Raw genomic sequence first — 19381 nt, 5'->3', positions numbered from 1 at the left:
CGGTCCTGCGGCTCCCGCGCCAGGCACGGCAGCCGCAGCCCGGCCTTCCCCGTTCAGCCCGCTCCGCGCCCCAACCTGCAAGCAGAAGGGAGGGAGGGAGTAGAGCACCCGCTCTGGGGACTGGCCTTTACTCTCAAGACTGCTAAAAACTGAGCTAGGCAGGCGGGGCCAGATAGGAGGGATCCCCGGGCAAAGGTAAAAGCAGTCCGCGCTCCGAGCAACAACTTGCACTTTTTCTTTTCTTCCACAGAAACCCCGCGAGATGTAGATACATTGTTTGAGGGGCAACTGCATTTTCAGGAACTCCTCAAGGATGAAATAGTAGATGTTCCTCCATCCATCCACCAAGTAGGTGGGCGGGGTTTGAGCTGCAGTGGAGGATACCAAATCACCGGTCTTCTGAGAGTTCACAGCCCCTGCGGGGAGGGGAGGGAGGCGAGCAAAAACATCCACAGCCCGCAGCAGCATACAGGAAGTGCTGCAGGTGGTACATAATCAAGGTTGTCTTTTTGCAGGAAAGTCTCATTTTAATGGTTATTTTTTAAAATATTTTTTATTCTAAAATGTGAAACTCTTTTGAAAAGTTGCTCTTCGTTTTTGCTCTAGAGCTTGCTGAGAAGGGAGAGATTTCCTGTAGAGTTGGTCCCAATCCAGAAAACATTCACCTCGTTTTTTGAGGATATGTGCACTCCAGACCTCTCTCCTTTTCTCCCCGCCCGCCCCCCCCCCCCACCCCTGTTAGATGCATCCCACCTCTCTTCTACTGTAACACTTTCTACTTCCGTTAGGACATTTGCGGCACTCCTTCATGCACTTGGCTAGGTAGTGACACCTTGGAGTCAAGTATTTCTCCCTTATTATTTTTTCATTAGTCCATTCATCGTTTTATTCAACGAATATGTTTATTGAGCATTTTCAATATGCCAGACACAGACACTGTGCTAAGTTCTCCGGATATAGTCTTCAAGAATACACATCACTCTCATGGAGATTATACTCAAAATAAGCAAGTAAGAAAATGTGATGCCTGCTTGTAAGATAAAAGAAGAATAGGACAGAATAACTAGGGTATGGGTACCTTGAGTGGTTGAGAAGGCTTCTCTGAACAAACCATCAGATTACCTTCCAGAACCTGGAAATTACTAAAAGACAGATACATTTTTCTTGAATCAAATATTGACAGACACTAGAAAGTTAAATGGAAACCTTAGAATCATCTTTTACTCCTTTATCCTTATTGCCTCATTTAATCTATGCCCAAACTCTCAGGAGTCAACCTCCTAAATAGATTTTGAATCATTCATTTCTCCATTTTGCTGCGTCCACCATGGTCCACGCTACTGGTATTCTAGCTTCTATTCTTACCTCATCTCCACACCAGATTGAGCTTTAGAAAGTATTAACTGGCTCATGCCATACAAAGATACATCCACACACCCAGGTACCCATGGTATAAATCCTTCAATGGTCCATTGCAGTCAGAATATAATACAAACTCCCTAGTAACCGCTGAATAACCTGCTCTACTCCGCTTCTCCGCCACTCTTGCCCTGACTCATTATGTTCCAACCACAAGGTAATCTTCTCATCCTCCATCCACTTCTCTACCTTTGCACATTGCCCTCCACTTGGAGCTCTTCTTCCCCTTCTACTCATCATTTAGGTCTCACTGAAGCCTTTATGATCTAACCCCATCACCAACAAAATTACACCCACTCAGTCTTTTTCATTATATTTCGTCTTCATAGACTTTTCAAATGTTGTTTAAATATTTATTTGAATGTGACTCATTTAATAGATGTCTTCTATTTAGAGAGGAAGCTCCAGGAAGAGGGGGCCCATGTGTACTTTTGTTGTTTACTGGATACTCAGTTCCTAGCTCAGTACTGAAGCATAAGAGACCAAGAACACTTGGTGACTGAATGAACAGAGTACATTCGTTTATACACTGGGCAGTTCATTTTAGAAACTTTAGTTTCTCTGCATCACATATTCTCATTGTCCTACTTACTGCTGAGAAATAGGTCACAATATCTATCAATGAATTTGTAGTTAAAATGGGTCAAAATAACTGCTTATCTTTTCATGGAGTAATGTTCCAAAGTCAGATGTTCTTGCATCTCCCTACAACCACACCTTACCCACTTACTCTAGATCCTCTTGGAGATATAGAGATAGATAAATCTATCTATATCTATTTTTCTATCAGTCTATATATATAAACACACATATAAACACCCAAATACATACATACATATATACACATATGTATATATTGAGAAAAGATATACACACATAAACATATAAATTTACAAATATAATATATATAATTATAATACATATGATTTCTTCCCCAATTTAATCAGTCAGGTTCAATGTTCAATATCCTAACTTACAGGGATACAGGCTTATTGCTCTTTCAGGTTACACTTTAACATACATCTTATTAGTTAGCAATTGATAGTTCATTTATGTGTACAAGAATCCAAGTTATCTTTAAGAGTTATACAGTGTATTTTCATATTCGTTTTCTGTTATAATTCTCCTAAACAACTATAGAGGATAAGTCCAAAATATGCTGGTTTTCCAAAGATAAGAGTTTCATCGGTGATAGTCAATAATCAAATATAAAATTTAAATGCTATTTACCATCCCCCCCAACTTCATCAAACAGATGTATCCTGTTCTGACATATTAATTAAGGCATCTAATCACATTGCTCACATGCCACACCTATGCTCTGTGATCAGTGATTGAATCTAATAATATTTTAAATTCATTGAAATTGCACATTAAACACAGTTGTACCTGTAAATAATGCAAGCTGTTTAAAGCTTTTACTGCAAATGCATTTGCACCACACTTTTTAAAAGTTGTAAATTATGATGGCGTTTGTCAAGCTGTCCCTCCATCTGGAAGCACAGTGAAATATCAGGTGTTCCACATTTTTTGTAGGCTTTGGAGAGACAGCTTATGTTTGAACCTAATAGTTTACAGTACATAAATGAATATTATTACTACCAAAGTCAGAAGTAGGGCTTATGAGTCATCTTTAATTTCACATCTAAAAAGTTATTCAATATTACAAATTTAGAAACACAATAAAAATTCAGATTTCCATATGCCTTTATTTTCCCTTTGCAGTGTAGCATTAAGAAATTTTTTTTGGTGGGGGACATTTCTTTGAAAATGATTTCCTCCCAAAAAGTCAGAGGCTGAATGATCATGAGGTGCGTTTTTTCCACTGTCTGATTTTCAAGAGCCAAATTAATTCCTACCCATATTGACCAGTAGGATAATGACTAAAGATCAGTTAGGCCCAAATATTTCCAGCATGCCTGTTAAAAAGACCAAAAGGAATATATTGGTTCATATTTCATGGAACAAACAGTATAATGTGCTCAACTACATGTCTATCATATTGTATATATAGATATGCAGTATATCGGCATGTATTATGTAAATGCCGTAAAAAGCACAGATAACACACAGAAACTACAAACCTCTCCCATAAATTTATTTAGCAATTATTTATTGAGTACAATTGTTTCAGACACTGTGGTAAGCATTAGTGACATCTCAGTGGACAATAGAGACATTGTCTCTGTTACCACAAACCTTTAGCCACTAACTGAAAAACAAAAATTGCCGCTTAGTGATTTTAAATGAGTGGTTTAACTGAATGGATTACTATGAGAGTCAGATGTCAAAATGTATGCAATAGTATTTTGTAAATTGAACAGTGTCATATAAATTAAATATTACAAATTTAAAGATATAATCTTTCAATGCCCACGTTCCCACGTTCTAGAAAAATGTCATTAATGCATGATTGCCTATGAAAGATTTTGAGTAAAATGCAGTGTAAGGGGAAAGTTTATAGACTTATCTAACTTAAAGTGGGGGGAAAACATCCTTTAGAATGAATGTCCCCTGAAATAATTTGCCTTACTACTTACGGGTCTTTTCCTTGGCCTTGTTGGTTTCCTCTCACCATCAAATATTGTCATAATTCCAAGAACTGGCATTTAAAGTGGTTTCTTGTTTTATTGCTGGAATTTTATTGTTTTATAATTTCTAGTTCATTTACATTTGAGCAAGTTCTTCATATCCTTGCCTTAAAGTATGTATTTTCCCTTTTGGTTATCTGTAGCAGATGTTATGATGTGCTTCACAGATCACCACCCATCCCCCAACCCATTCAAAACTGAGGCACTCATTCTCTCAGCTCCTGGGAGTGTTAGTGGTTGACAGCTGTCTGCTGAGTTCCTCTCTGGAAATTGCCCCTGGCTAAGAGAGCCATCTCATGGAAGTTCAAGCCCTTTCCTGGGGTAGCAGATATCCAATGACAGTTGATGTGGGAATTTAAAGGCTGGGCCCTTGCCTCAATTCAAGACACCTTTTAGGGGCCATCCCACCTTCAGAGGTCCCTCAAGGGATTAGCTGGGACATATGTTGGGACGTCTGTAGAGTTCAGCTTCTCCCTTTGCCCATCCTGCTTCATTTCCTTGCTCTCACTGGGCCTCATCCAGACAGCACTGAATAATGAATATACTTCCTGCACACACATTTCTATTGCAAAGTCTGCTTCCTAGTGAACCTAAGCTGCATTGTTACCTCTGTATATTAATTAACAAATAGTCTATACTGCATGTAAAATGTACATGCTTAATTATCATCATGCCTGGACATAAAAATTAACTCATATTTTTAAATCTCATCATTTATTTCATTGTTCTGAGATGTTTCTGTATTTGTTCATTCATTCTTATCACTGATAATTATGTGCCGAACACATGCTAGGTTCAGTGGAAAACACTAGAGGTACCGTGATGAGCAAAATAAAAGTGAACTCTTATTCTCCTGCGCTTTGCAGATTAGTTAGGGAGATGGACATTTGCAAAATAATCACACACAAATATATTTACTGCAAATGGCAACATCAATGAAAAACAAAAGGCTGTTATAGTAGAGGGCCCTGAGAAATCAATGGAGTCCTTGAGGTAATGGCCTTACTGCTGAGACCTAAAGGACAACGTAAGAGTTAAAAAGGCAAAAGGAGGTTATTAAAAGACTTCCGGGAAGGGAGAGCAAAGTGTAAAAGCTCCAGGGTCAGAGATATCCAACAGGGAAAGAAGGCCCTGATGGCTGGAGTTTAAGCAACTAGTGGGAGAGTGACCCAGGGTGAAGCTGCAAGGTAAGCATGCCATGTTTTATTTAGTCTTTGTTTAGGGTTTTGAACTTTATTCTATAAGAAATGGGAAGCCATGAAAGTTTTTTAAAGTAGAAGAATGGTATGATCAAGTGTGTATTTTGAAGTATTACTCTGATTGCGATGTATGTGTAATTGCATATTCATATACTCACTTGGTTGAATGTGTGAAAATCAACCAAGGCAAGTGATTTCTGGAGATGGGCTCAGTCATTTCCTGTGCATGCTAGCCTGGGTGGTAATCATAAGTGCCATTAGAAACCAAAATAGTACATTTCTACCATATATTAATACCGTTGCAATTTAGCATGTTGTGGCACTTAAAAGGCAGATCTCTGTTTTTAATCAGAGGCCAGAAAGAAAAACCTACACTCCAGAAGGATTTCCGTCTCTCAGTCAATGGCTCTCATTCTGTTTTCCTACATAAAATTATAATCATCAATTTTTAATCATCTGAATAATGAACGATGTGCTGTTCTTGTTCTGCAGTTTGTTTTCATGATTTCCACTACCCCTACCCCTACACTACCCCTACACTGTAAGATCCTTGATAATTTTTAATGGGTCTTATCTTTTAATCCTCCATGCCTAACATAGTACCTAGTACATAGCAGGTAAATAAATATTATGAATAACTATCATATTTTTATCTTAAAACTTCATTGCAGATCATTGTTTAGCATTACTCTTTTTCAACATAGCAGAGAGTATAGAAAGCCTAAGAGGAAAACATTTCCAGTGATATACAAATAGATAAAGGGCATCAATGGCCAACTCACAAAAAAGGGAATACAAGCAGTTAATGAAAATGTGAAAATTGAGTCAACCCAATCAGTAATCAAAGCAATGTCAAAAAATTATAATGACATAGAGTTTTTCACACATCAAACTGGCAAAGATTTTTTAAGGAAATGAGGGTGTAATAAAATTAACAGGTTCATAAGATTCCATAATGAGTAAAAACTTAGTATAGTATATAGGCAGGGCAGTTGAGCAATACATAGCTTTCTTAGTCTATTTGGCTGCCATAACAAAATACCATGAAGTGGTTAGCTTATAAACAGACATTTACTGCTCCCAATTCTGGAGGTTGGGAAGTCCAAGATTAAAACATTGGCAAATTTGGTGTCTGGTGAGCACCCACCCTCCGGTTCATGGATGATGCCTTCTCGCTGTGTCCTCAGATGGCAGAAGGGACAATGCAGCTCTCCAGGTTGCTTTAATAAGGGCACTAATCCCATTTATGAAAGTTCTGCCCTCATGATCTAATCACCCCTCAAAGGGTCCACCTCATAATATCCTCACATTGGTGATTAGCTTTTAACATGTAAATTTTGGGAGGACACAAACATTCAAACTATAGCAATAGCCAAACGGTAAATATGTGCATTCTCTGAGTCATCAACTTTATTTCTGATTTTTTTAAGAAAACAATATTCTTTTTGCAAGATGTATCCAAAAATATGTTCATTCTGAAGTTGTTCATGCAAAAATAAAACAACATATATGCCCTATAACAGATGACTGACTGATAACTGATTATTAATAACTGACATTGGCCGGGCATGGTGGCTCATACCTGTAATTCCCACACTTTGGGAGGCCAAGGCAGGCAGATCATGAGGTCAAGAGATCGAGACCATCCTGGCCAACATGGTAAAACCCTGTCTCTACTAAAAATACAAAAATTAGCTGGGCGTGGTGCTGCGTGCCTGTAGTCTCAGCTACTTGGGAGGCTGAGGCAGGAGAATTGCTTGAACCCCGGAGGCGGAGGTTACAGTGAGCCGAGATTGCGCCACTGCACTCCAGCTTGGCAACAGAGTGAGACTCCATCTCAATAAAAAATACATAAATAACTGACATTAATCTGGTGAATTCATAATTCAACTTTATGCAGGCATTAGAAATGATGTTGTAGAAGAATATTAACAGAAAAAAACATGGGTAATTATATATATAAATATATATATAAAGATATATATGATATATATATATCAATAAATCAAATAACATGATATAAGATCTAAATATTCATGGACAAGTAACAAACACATATTAGTTAATTATACAAAAAAGTAAAAGTTATTTTACAAGCTCCATTGCACTCTGAGCAGCTAGACCAATACACAAACATTTTATAAATGTGTATGTTTGTGCATGCAGGGTAAAAACCTCATTACTCCCACCCTTGATACATATTAGGTATTCTGTAATTTTTTTATATGAAGTATTTTATATGAAAAGCTGAATACCAAATTTGTCTATAATCTATAGTCCGTTATTAGCAATATAATTATCATCAGTCTGGAGCAAATTATTTTTAAGAGTTATAGAAATTGGCAAGTAGCGCAAACTCCTTAAGCTTTAACTAGGCAAAATAATCTAAATATGTGGAGAATGTCGTATTATAAGATAGTTGTTTGAATGTTTTGATTTATTTAATCTATGAAACAGCAATCCTGTCTGTCTCTCACTCCAAACCCATCATGTCTTCCCATTTCACTCAGTAGAAAAATTGTACAATGGCCCGCAAGACATGTATGTATATATCTAGCTTTTTGTTTCTTCTCTCCTTCTCATTCCTGCTATTCTTGTTTACTCCAACTCCACCCACAGAGATTTTTCCATTTGCTCTTCCCTCTGTCTGCATTGATATTCCATACTAGGTATTTCAACAGATAGCCCTTCATCAGCTTCAAGCACTTGCATAATGACCACCTTCTCAGTAAGGTCTTCTCGAATACCATATTTAAAATTGCAGCTCACATTTCTCACATTCACTACCCCCCTTTTCCTATTTTATTTTTCTCCCTAGCAATAGAATACAAATGACATTCTATTTGTTTTAGTGATGTGTGCTCTCATTGCCTGCCTTCTCCTAATAGAATGTAAGTTCCCTGAGGCTGTTTTGTTCACTGCTGTATCATCAGTGTCTGAACCAGTGCCTAGCATATTGTAGATGATCAATAAATGTTTTTGAAAAAACTCATGAAACAGATTGTAGGTTATAGTCTCTTTTCATGCTTGTGTATTAGCATTTAATATTCTACATTTATGTGTCTGTCTCATCCACCAGACAGAACTGTTCAAGGGCAAAGACTACATCTTACTAATCTTTGAATCACTCAGTTTAGACAGTGTCTGGATTTAAGTAGATGTGCTCTAAATATATGTTGATTGAACAAGCAAATGGAATAAAAATCAACATGTTTGTGTACTTTCCCAAAAGCACCCACCTCGGTGCATCTTTAGGTATTCAAAAATTGAAATTTATCATGTATGTCAATCAGAGAAACTCTAAGCTAACAGCTTGCTCTGAAACACATTTCTCATTCTTCTTGTCTTAACAACTCACTTGACAATATTTGATAAATACAGTCACTTGTGCAAAGGACCTTGGTATTTCCAATAAATTTGAAAATATTTCCCATTTCCTTGTATCTTTCCTTCAACATGTTCAAATAGTTTAATTTGTTTTGTTGTTTCAAATATTCTGAGCAGTTTCTTCTCCATTTATTAAAAATTTTATTAAATTTTAAAGAATATTCACATCTTATTTGCAGAATTTAAGGGAAAGATTATTTGGTACTTTGTATCTTAAACAGAATAACCATTCTGAAAGTATTTTGACAATCTTTTAGAAGAACCGATATATTACGTGTTTATGCCATCGTATGTGTTGTGTATATATAGATATATACATGTATGTCTGTATGTATATTTTAAATCATCCATCATACTTTTTCCAATTGTTGCTTAAAATGAGTCATCACTAGATTCATTAATTCAACTATCTTGTTTTAGGCTTCAATGAAAAGAGCTTATAGATTTTTCCTTTTTTTATTTATTTTTCTTTTCTGGGGGTTGGTGTTGCGGGTGCTGATTACTATCACTCTTCCAAGTAGCACAAATACATTTCACAATGTGAACTTTGATAAATGTCCAAATGGATTTTAAAACTAAGCAAATTGAACCGCTTTTTGAGTCCCATAATTTATTCCAGCCATCTGTGTCACACACACGTTTGTTTCTTAAAGGCTTTATACATTTTTTTTTTTTGCCCGTCTTCCAAACCAGCAGCACCTTAGGCTGTAACAGCATTAACATATTTCAAGATTGACTTTGACCCCCTGAAGAATATAATACATCTTTCCATTGAGAAACATTTTTCAACTTAACTATTTTCAATTTGGAGATTAAAAAGTGTAGAACCAAAAACATTCTTTTGGCATGATACTTTCTATTTAAAGGCCACCAAATGTTTCTTTCTGAGAGATTGTATTGAGTGGTTAGGATCTTGGCATCCACTATTGTTCTAGGGAAAGATTTTCCTGGCCCACACTTGTTGTTCCTGGATAATGAATGACTAGAGTATATGGACAGAGCCACCTTCCCATCTGTACTAGCTTTAACTACCATTGATTGCTGTGTTGCATCCTCTGTTGAACCATGCATGCTTAATCATTAATTTTACTTAGAGCTAATAAAAATAGCTGACTTTATTGATCATCTACTGTATGCCCAGGACATTACACATGATCTTTTATTTAATTACCACAATAATCTGAAATTAAAAATGTAGAAACTGACACTTATGTATTGTATTGGAGTTTCAGATACCTAATTTCTTTCTTGGGGGTGGTAGGTAGGAGTTATTGAAACACCACCACAATATCGTGAATTTTATTTATTTATTTTAAGTGCAGTATACTTTATAAAGAGCATTTTTTGGTTTTATAAACGTCCAAATGGATTTTATTTTGGTTTTATTCATGGAACTAACATTTAGAGTTCCTATTTTGCTAAGCAATTTATTAGACTTTGTATATTAATTATCATATAATTAAGAAAATCGGGGCTTCACAATGTTAATGCTGTATCTTCACAAGACTAATGGGTGGCAGATCTTGGATTCTTGCCCAGGACTCCTTCATTCAATACCTTCTATTTTAGATGTCTGCCTTGAAATAGAGTAATATGTTCCCTTACAGTATTTTTCTATTTTGCTGTTCTATTCTAGTCTAATCTGTGACCTATGAGAATCCTGATTAAAGAATGATAATATCTATTTCATGGTTTTTCCTTGTTACAGTAAGAAACAAACATATGTATATGCCTATTATGTATGACTAAATATATTACATGTATCATCCACATCCTAAATAAATATGTATAGTTGTAATTGTTACGCATAGTAAATCCATGCCTACGCCATGAGTTGTATCACAGATTTTGACATAAATATAATGTGTTAAATACTTTGTCATCTTCCTCTCATCATTTTAACTAAGCTAAATTGCTAAACATAGAACATAAATTTCTAATCAACTTGTATGTGCTTTGATACAAGAAGCAATTCATACTTTAAAGTAGATTTTTCTGGGCATAAGAAAAATTTGACTGAAGTGATAAAAATAGGGAATGATAAAAGAGTTTCAGATTGTTTAGCTTACAGAAGACAAAGCTGGCTAAGCTTGAATAAATTATTGTATTAAAATAGTTTTTATCAGAATAGTGAGCAGTTGTTTTCTATTTTGACATCAGGTCATGAAATAGGTTTAATAAATTGAGACAATGTAATTGGATATAAAAAATAACTTCTTTATGTCAAAGATAAAATATTAGCGTGGACTACCAGGGATGATATGAAGTCTTTATCCTGGAAATCTGAACAAAGAACATAAACAGCCATTTATCCCAGCTGCAAAAAGCAAGCTGATGGACAATGTGATCCTTAATAGTCTTTTCTAATATTTTGTTTTTATAGACATCATAACTTTTTCTTCTCTTTCCTTTCACATATCCCTGCCTTTTATGATAATAGTACCTTAAAGCAGGAGCGATTTCTGATTTTTATTTTTAAACATACCTGACTATAAGATATTAACTGCAATTTCTCTTTTACGTTAAATTTTCAATAAGTGAAAATGATAATGTATTAGCCAGTTCTTCAGGAAAAATGCAGATTTCAAAGTAGGTCACATTTCTGTTATACCCCATAACATACATACAGCAATTAGATTGATGGTTGAAAAACATATTTACATCATAACACTCCCCTGTTAACCTATCAATGGATTCTCATTAAAATTAAAGTAAAGCACACATTACTTAAATTGGCCTGCAATGACTATACCTCTGTGTATCTGTGATCTCATGTCATCTCCATTTTACTCCAGCTTATACCACGTCAGCCACTGTGGCTTTACTATTTATCCAGCATATTAATTCTAAGCTCTTTCTATTATTTGTACTTGGATGAATATCAAAATGGTACAGAGCAGGCAACTATTCAATGATGTTGGATCAGGATCTTCCTTAAGTAGGAAAAAGCAAGTGCAAAGTCATCGACTTCCCTTTCCATCATTTTCCCCTGAATATGAATAGGTACATATACACATCAATGCCCATCAGTTTCTCCTGATCGTTTTCTTTATTCTATATACACTGACTTTGTATCTATATCTGTATACTTGTATATTGTCAGTTTCTTCTTCTCTACCATGAGTATTGTGTGTTCTCTGCTGTGTTGCCTACACCTAGAATGGTGCCTGGCACATGATAGACACTTAATAAATAAACCTTTCACTTCACTTTCAATTTAAAAGTAGATATTATTTCTGCAATGTCAAAATATGATGAAAAATATTGTTTATAGTTGTGACTATAGTCGAAGTCAATATATTTGTGAGTGAATATTATACTTTCCATCCATATAGTTTGTCATCATGGAAAGAGAGCCGTAGTCTAAAGGTGAAGTGGAAAGTACAATTTGCAAAAATCATTACCATTCCTTTCTAAATCCAAATCAAGGCTTATTGTCTTTGGGTAAACATGCATTATTTAAGAAACTTATACTGAAGTTCTTCTCTCCATATAAGAAAACGTTTTCTGTTAAAAAGATGTGATTCTCTGATGTGAGAAGAATTTATTCCATTCCTTATCTGAGAATTTCATTACCATTTGCATGTTGCCTGGAATACAAATTGTACTGAGTAATCAATCATTGTTTAATTGCCGCTCAAGTAAACCCTTGTAATCAGACTTGCTATAAAAATGTTAAGGTGTGCAAAAAGCATAAGGTGGCATTTTCTCCTCCTTCTTATTATGCCTGTGTAACTTCCATTAATACTAATAGGAGGCACAGCTGGTCGTCAACAGGAGATTACAGGTTGCTGTTTAAATCATATTTTATTTTTATACCTTGGCAAGATTTATGTATTGAAATCAGGTGGCCAGATTTTTGCTGTTGTTAAGAAATCTTTTACTCTGAAAGAATGAGATTGGGGGGTGGGAATTGGGTCTCACATTTTTTATTTTAGGAATATAAAGACTCGAAATCCAAGCAGCAGCTTGTCCTTATACAGCAAGTCTGTCTTATTCTTTAGCACCAGCTGGAGTCCCGTTTCTAATTTGCTGTGAAGAATTAAGTGATTTGAGACCCATACCCTGGAGTATTTGACCTCCAATGTCAACCAGCTAGCTTGCAATTCCCTTGGCTGGAAAGTTTCTCCAGAATTGATTTGAACTAACATCAGTTAAAACACTCTGAAATATGGTAGTAAATATCATTGCAAATCTGAGTATGACTTTATAACCGTGAAAATAAACACACTGTAGAATATTAAAGAAAAGAGTTTAGGAGCATGGAGAGCCTTGAGGATCAGAAATGTTGTGGCAATACAACGATTCACCTCAGGGTCATCAGTTTAAGTCTGGCACAGTTGGTTGGCTACACTGTCTGAAGATGGTTGTTTGTAGCATATGTTAACTGTGCCAGTGCTCGCAAATTCATTTCATAGGGTTCAGGTCCATTTGTCATAAAACAGTTATTCCTGTTATTTTCAATTGCCACAGTGTTGACAATCCTAGAGGAGAATAGAAGGACTAATAAGAACAAAGTTAATGCAGTATCTTCGTTACCCCAAGCACAAGCCAGTCTCCTTTCCCCCAATCTTCATTTTCTCATGCTGTTGCCCTCACTCACCTAGATTCTCTCCATTTTTTTTCTCTATACTTAATCTAGTCCTTTAAATTATCTAATGCATTCCTTCTCCCTCTCCATGAAACTTCTCCCAGTTATTCCTGTTACTGGTAGATTTCTATCATTCCTGAACTTGGTTGGTACCAACGACCTGAAATTAGATATAATACCAGTGCAAGTAAGTAATAAGGTCAATAGTGCTGGAAGGATTGGTAGGTAGGAGGACACTGTGGTAGCCAGAAGAATAAATATCAATGTCCCCATAACTCTTTTGAAACTCCTTAGTCCTTATTCTCTCTTCATTTTTTCTTTTTCCAGCTTTCATCTCAGTTAATTAACCACATCATATGAAACCATATCCTGCTCCTCACCCTGAAATCTCTGGCTGCTCACCCTAGAAACACCACCTGCTAACAACCTGCAGTGCTGGTATCCATCTTTGGCCACCACCTATCCTAACTTGCTGGACTAGCACCCTATGCCAAGAAGGGTACAAAAAACGTATAGGGAAGTAAGTCCTACCCACATGAGACAATAAAATGGACGGATGAGAAAGTGGATAGAAAGTGCCAGGCGTTAGTTGAGATCAAAACGTATTAAGTGCAGCTGGGCATGGTAGCTCACATCTGTAATCCCAGCACTTTGAGAGGCTGAGATGGGAGCATTGTCCAGGAATTCAAGACCAGCTGGGACAACATAGTGAGATCTGTCTCTACTAAAAATTATAAAAAATAAATAAATAAACCAGGTGTGGTGGTGCATGCCTATATTCCTAACCACTGGAGAGACTGAGGCAGGAGAATTGTTTAACCCCAGGAGTTCCAGGCTTCAGTGAGCTATGATCACCACTGCGCTTCATCCTGGGTGATAGAGCAAGACCCTGTCTCAAAACAAAACAAAACACCCAGGTGTTAACTGTGCATTCTGGTTGGAAAATAATTAAATAGCGATTACCTTTCACAACCAATTTCCTACATATACTACTTTCATATGTTTATTGAGGTACTTGGTGCATCTAATACTATTTTTCAAATATACTGTGAGTTAATTTAGCTTTATGCCTTTGTGTAATTTCCAACCTCGAACTTGCATGTTTTCTTCCCCATGAGTAAAACGATATGATGAGACTGAGTAACAAAAATAGCCACCATTTATTGAGAGATTATGTTATGCCACACACTCCTTTAAGTGCATGATGTACATTATACATACTCATATGATACTTAATTATCAATCCAGAAGATATTATTATGCTTATTTTACAGTTCAGGAGAATGGGCCTCTAGGAGTTTAAGTTCCTTGACCCAAGACACTACCTAGTTAGGCACATTAAAGACCTAGCCTGAGATTCTGCCACAATACATCAAATTTGCTGCAAGAAAATATTATGTTTGTGCATTCAACTCAGTACTTTATCATATATAGTGGAAAAAAGGAAGGCTGTTTATAAGCTATTGTACACCAATTCTTGCTTGTTTAAGTCTTTTGTTACTAGGTCAGATTTTGAGTGTAATATTCCAGTAATTGATATATGCACTTCTTGTTCGTCCTTGACATCGCATGACACCTCATGGTACACTGAATAAATGTTCAACAAATAAATGCATGTGGCTTTGATTTGATGTTCTGATAAAATTGTGGGATCTTGTTATTCCTTTTATTTTCAATTGCCACAGTGTTGCAATCCTAAAGAAGAATCGAAGGACTAATAAGGACATAGTTAGGGTAGTAGCTTTCAGGGATGTGAGGTTTGAACCCCTTGGTTTAAAATTGAAAGAAAAATTTTTCCTACCTCCTATTACAGTACCTAAGACTGTATACAGTACACATCCTGGTTTTCTAGTAATGAAGTTTTAAGAAATATGTGATCACTTTCATTCACATTTTTTTCTGAATATGTGATAAAATCATAAAACACAAAACATTAAAGGGGAAAATACAAAATACTCATAATTGTACTATCAACATTTGAATTTATATCAATTTATGGAAATATTGATTTGTTATCTTTTTTACTTAACTTGAAATGTGATTTTTAGTAGATTCATATTATTCTAAAGTTTGGATGTTCCCTAAAATATTAATATGTGTAGGATAGGTTATGCTACAATAACAAATCACTCCAGAAATTTCAGAGGCTTAATGCGACAAAGGTGTATGTCTTGCTCACGTTACATATCCCATGTAGGCTGGTAGAAAGCTTCTGCTCTATACAGATACACAGGGACTTGAGCCGCCAGAGGTTGCAATTTCTTTTGATTATACCTTCAGGAACATATGGCCTCCTCGGTCCAAGTGGTTATAAAGATGCAGAAATTTCTCACCTCAAAGTAAAATACTTAAATAAGAAATGACATATGTCACTTCTACTCGTAGTTCAATGGCCAGAACAAGTTGCATTACAGTGCCTAATTGTAAGGGGTCTGCAGACTGTAAAGGAACACATGGGCTATTTTATGTAATTAACCCTCCTCAATTTCTTTATTAAATAGATGTCCCTCAGTTTTATATTTAGCAGTGTTTTCTCAAAGTTCGGGGTATAAAGAAAGGCATCCTTCCTTTTTTCAAGTGTTAATAAATCTGTAATAGTTACTAGCCTTTAGACTTCAGACTTAGGTTCACTCAAAATATAACTTACGTGTTCTATAATAAAAGTTAATTTCTATTTTGAATCCTCAATCAGCCAAGTGGCAAAACAAAATCTCAGCCAATCTAATACTTCTTCTCCCATTCACCTAGAGTTTCTTCTAAATTTAGGGGATAGCAAAGTGCCCATATTTCAGGCAGGAGAGTGAGGCACCTAGGCCCTAGTCATTTGCATGTTCCAGTGTGGTGACTGATGAGATGAGCATCACCCATTCTATTCGCTGGTCCATCTGCATGAGTACAAGAAGCTTCTGTTTCCTAAAGACAAGACTCTCAAAGCGTTGTGTTCTCTCTCAGTTGCTGCTGTGCCAGTGTGGGCCTCATATTCTGCTCTGAATGTGTCAAAGATGGGGTGCTGGCAAGGGGATGTAAAACATCAGGGCTCAGATTCTTTTCTCAGAGTCCCAATAGTGACTAGTTTTTTTCCCTTGATAGGGAGGATAGGAAGTGTAGAAATTGGCTGATTGCATATTCTCCCAAATCTTACAATGTACCGTAACTTCAGGTTTTGAAATCAAGAGGCTAAAACTTGACTTTTCTAAAACTTGTCTTCTGTTTTAATAACTCTCAGCTGAAGCTATAATCCCACTGACTGGGTAGAGGCAAAAATGAGGAAAAAAAGTTGAAAAATGCATACCTTTCATCAAAATATTCTATGAAAGAGATACATATATATGTTTGTGTATGTAAATATGTGTGTGTGTGTGTGTGTGTGTGTGTGTGTGTGTGTATTTGTTGTTGTTGTTCACATTGAAAGAGATAATGCTGCCTACCAAACTAATAAGTCCTTTCCTGGAGAAATTGTCAAACCTGCTGACCAACTACTCAGGTTTCCTGTGTGTAAGGTGGTCATCTTCTGCACCATGCAACTATATTATCTAATAAAACCCGACTATCCAGTGTTTATTTGCAATCCCAGAGCCAAAATTCTTCTTTAATAATATGCATCCCAATCATATTCTTAACTTAGTATTTTACCTGGAGGCTTAGGTGTTCCCAGAAATACATTTTTTAAATGTATTTTAGAGGTGGTGGTGATGGGATAGGGGATTATTATTTGTATGCTCATTTGTTGGTTAGCTGTGGCTTTAGAAGAGCCATTTTGTCTGTCATTGAAGGAAGGTGACTCACTAGTTGTAAATGTAATTCCCTCCCTTTCTACATCCAGTTTCCAAGAAGGAAGACTTGCCACTGTGTTTCTAATGAGTCATTTTTTAATCATGCTGCCCATCAAGCAAAGATAGATGAATAGATTATTTTTTCATTTTTGTGGATAGTTTTTCAACCCAATAAGCACTTCTTCTTGAGATATTAATCCACTTTATGAGAGAGAACAGGACCAGGATAGTGGAGGGCTTATGTTTTGGGAGGCAGTTGGAGTGGGTGGGGTTAATGAGAGAGTTTCCTGATTGGGAAATGGGAAGGAGTGGAAAGGAGAAAGGAAGTACAAGTTCCACAGAGTAGAGGCCCCCTGAGTATGTAGGTTCATAGAAGGAGAAGCCTCTGTGGGTCCCTGTAAAGACTTAGCACTCAATTTCGCTGTTTCAAGGATCTTGGCGAGTGTCTCTCACAACTAAGCCAGGAAAAGAGGAAGTTCATCTTCCACGGGAGCCACAGCCATCATAAAATGTTAGAGTGGAATGACCAGTGAAAGAGTGGAAAATGCAGTGGAAGAGTAAAGTTTAATAGTGACAATGTATAATCCCTAGACGATCCCTCTACTTTTAATATACTTTTAATTTTAGAATAGTTTTAGATATAGAGAAACGTTTCGAAGATAGTACAGAGAGGTCCTATTCATCTCACACTCAGTTTCCATTATTATACCTTCTTACATTAGTATGGTACGAATATTACATTCATGAACCAATGTTAGTCCATTATCATTAACTAAGTTCCTACTTTACTCAGGTTTCCTTGGCTTTTACCTAATAGTTTTCACTCGTGCAGGATCCCACCAGTGTACCATACTACATTTACTGGACATGTCTCTTTAGGTTCCTTTTCGCTGTGGCAGTTTCTCAGATTGTCCTTGTTTTTGATGACCTTTGAGTAGTACTAGTCAGATATTTTGTGGAATCCCTTAATTAGATTTGTCTGGTATTTCTTAATGATTAGATTGGCTAAAGATTTTTAGGAGGAAGACTTCAGAAGGAAACTTCCATTTTTATCCCATCATAATACAAGTGTGTGCTAGCAATATGATTTATCACTGTTGATATTAAATTTGTTCACCTGGCTGAGATATTGTTTGTCAGGTTTATCCACTGTAAAATTACTCTCTTCTTCTCTTTCTTTTCATAGTGTATTTTTTAGAATGAAGTCCCTTATGAGAAGACCACATATAATTATTAGAAATAAGAAAGATCAGCGGGGCGCAGTGGCTCATGCCTGTAATCCTAGCAGTTAGGGAGGCCAAGACGGGTGGATTCCCTGAGCTCAGGAGTTCAAGACCAGCCTAGACAACATGGCAAAACCCCGTCTCCACTAAAAATATAAAAAAATTAGCTGGGTGTGGTGGTGTGTGCCTGTAATCCCAGCTACTCGGGGGGCTGAGGCAGGAGAATCACCTGAACCCAGGAGGTGGAGGTTGCAGTGAGCCAAGATCATGCCATTGTAGTCCAGCTTGGGCAACAGAGTCAGACTCTGTCTCAAAAAAAGAAAAAATAATAATAAGAAAGATCAGTGGTGGTAGGGAGGAGTGACCAGATTGGAGGATAATATAAAATAAGTAGAGTTTGATTTGTGCTTTGAAAAAAAGGTAGGGTTTGGATAGGTAGTAGGGACAGAGGATGGGGAGTTATGCTCCCCCTCCTTATAGCCAAGTACCTACATAGATTATTTGGAATTCTGCATGAAAGCTCTGTTTATTCTCCCCTATTTATTTACTTATTCAATTATTTATTTATATTAATATGGACTGATGGATGTTTATTTTATACTTTGAGTTATAATCCACACTACTTTATTTTTTTATTGTTGCTCAAATTTTTCCAGCATTTGACATTGAGAGCTTTTTCATTTGGCTCCAGTGTCCCTTTGATATGCCTCCTTCACTCATCATTATGTATCTGTGTTTGTGTCTCTGTGTGTGTATGTGTGTTTTAACACTTCCTTACTTTTTGGCACTACAATATGCCCCAAGCTTATCTTGTATATTCCCAGCCTCGGTTTTGGAATCAACCATTTTCCCAGGTAACTTGCTTCCTTCAATTGGAGAAAAGTACATTAGAAACGAAGATCTGGGCACTAGATGTGCTTATTGCTATTGGAGTGTCATTTTTCTAGGTCTTCTCAGCTGACAGAGCAAAAACAAATTTATGTATACTAACCCTTGTATGTGCACTTATCTGTAAATATTTCCATAATCCACCTGTAATATATAGAGGAAATTAAATAATGTGCTAAATTAAACATGAGTTCATACTAATGTCTCTAACTTTAACCCATTGCCACATTGATCATTCTAACCACCCCTAGTGTTTTTGTAACTTCCCACTCCAACAGTGAGAAACCTGGCTTCCACCATCCATTTACTT

General features: G+C 36.4%; 1 long non-coding RNA gene across 1 annotated transcript in view; it reads right to left on the bottom strand.

Moving 5' to 3' along the window:
- Nucleotides 1–3572: 3572 nt before the first annotated feature.
- The window catches only part of LOC129529360 (uncharacterized), a 54607-nt gene continuing 38798 nt past the window's right edge, over nt 3573–19381 (bottom strand). Inside the window, exon 4 of the long non-coding RNA XR_010130360.1 lies at nt 3573–13080. This is a non-coding gene — a long non-coding RNA (uncharacterized lncRNA). The remainder of the gene's footprint in view (nt 13081–19381) is intronic.

This window comes from Gorilla gorilla, chromosome 1, assembly GCF_029281585.2.
Source record: "Gorilla gorilla gorilla isolate KB3781 chromosome 1, NHGRI_mGorGor1-v2.1_pri, whole genome shotgun sequence".
NCBI classification, from domain to species: Eukaryota; Metazoa; Chordata; class Mammalia; order Primates; family Hominidae; genus Gorilla; species Gorilla gorilla.
This window is presented reverse-complemented; position numbering and strand designations above follow the sequence as displayed.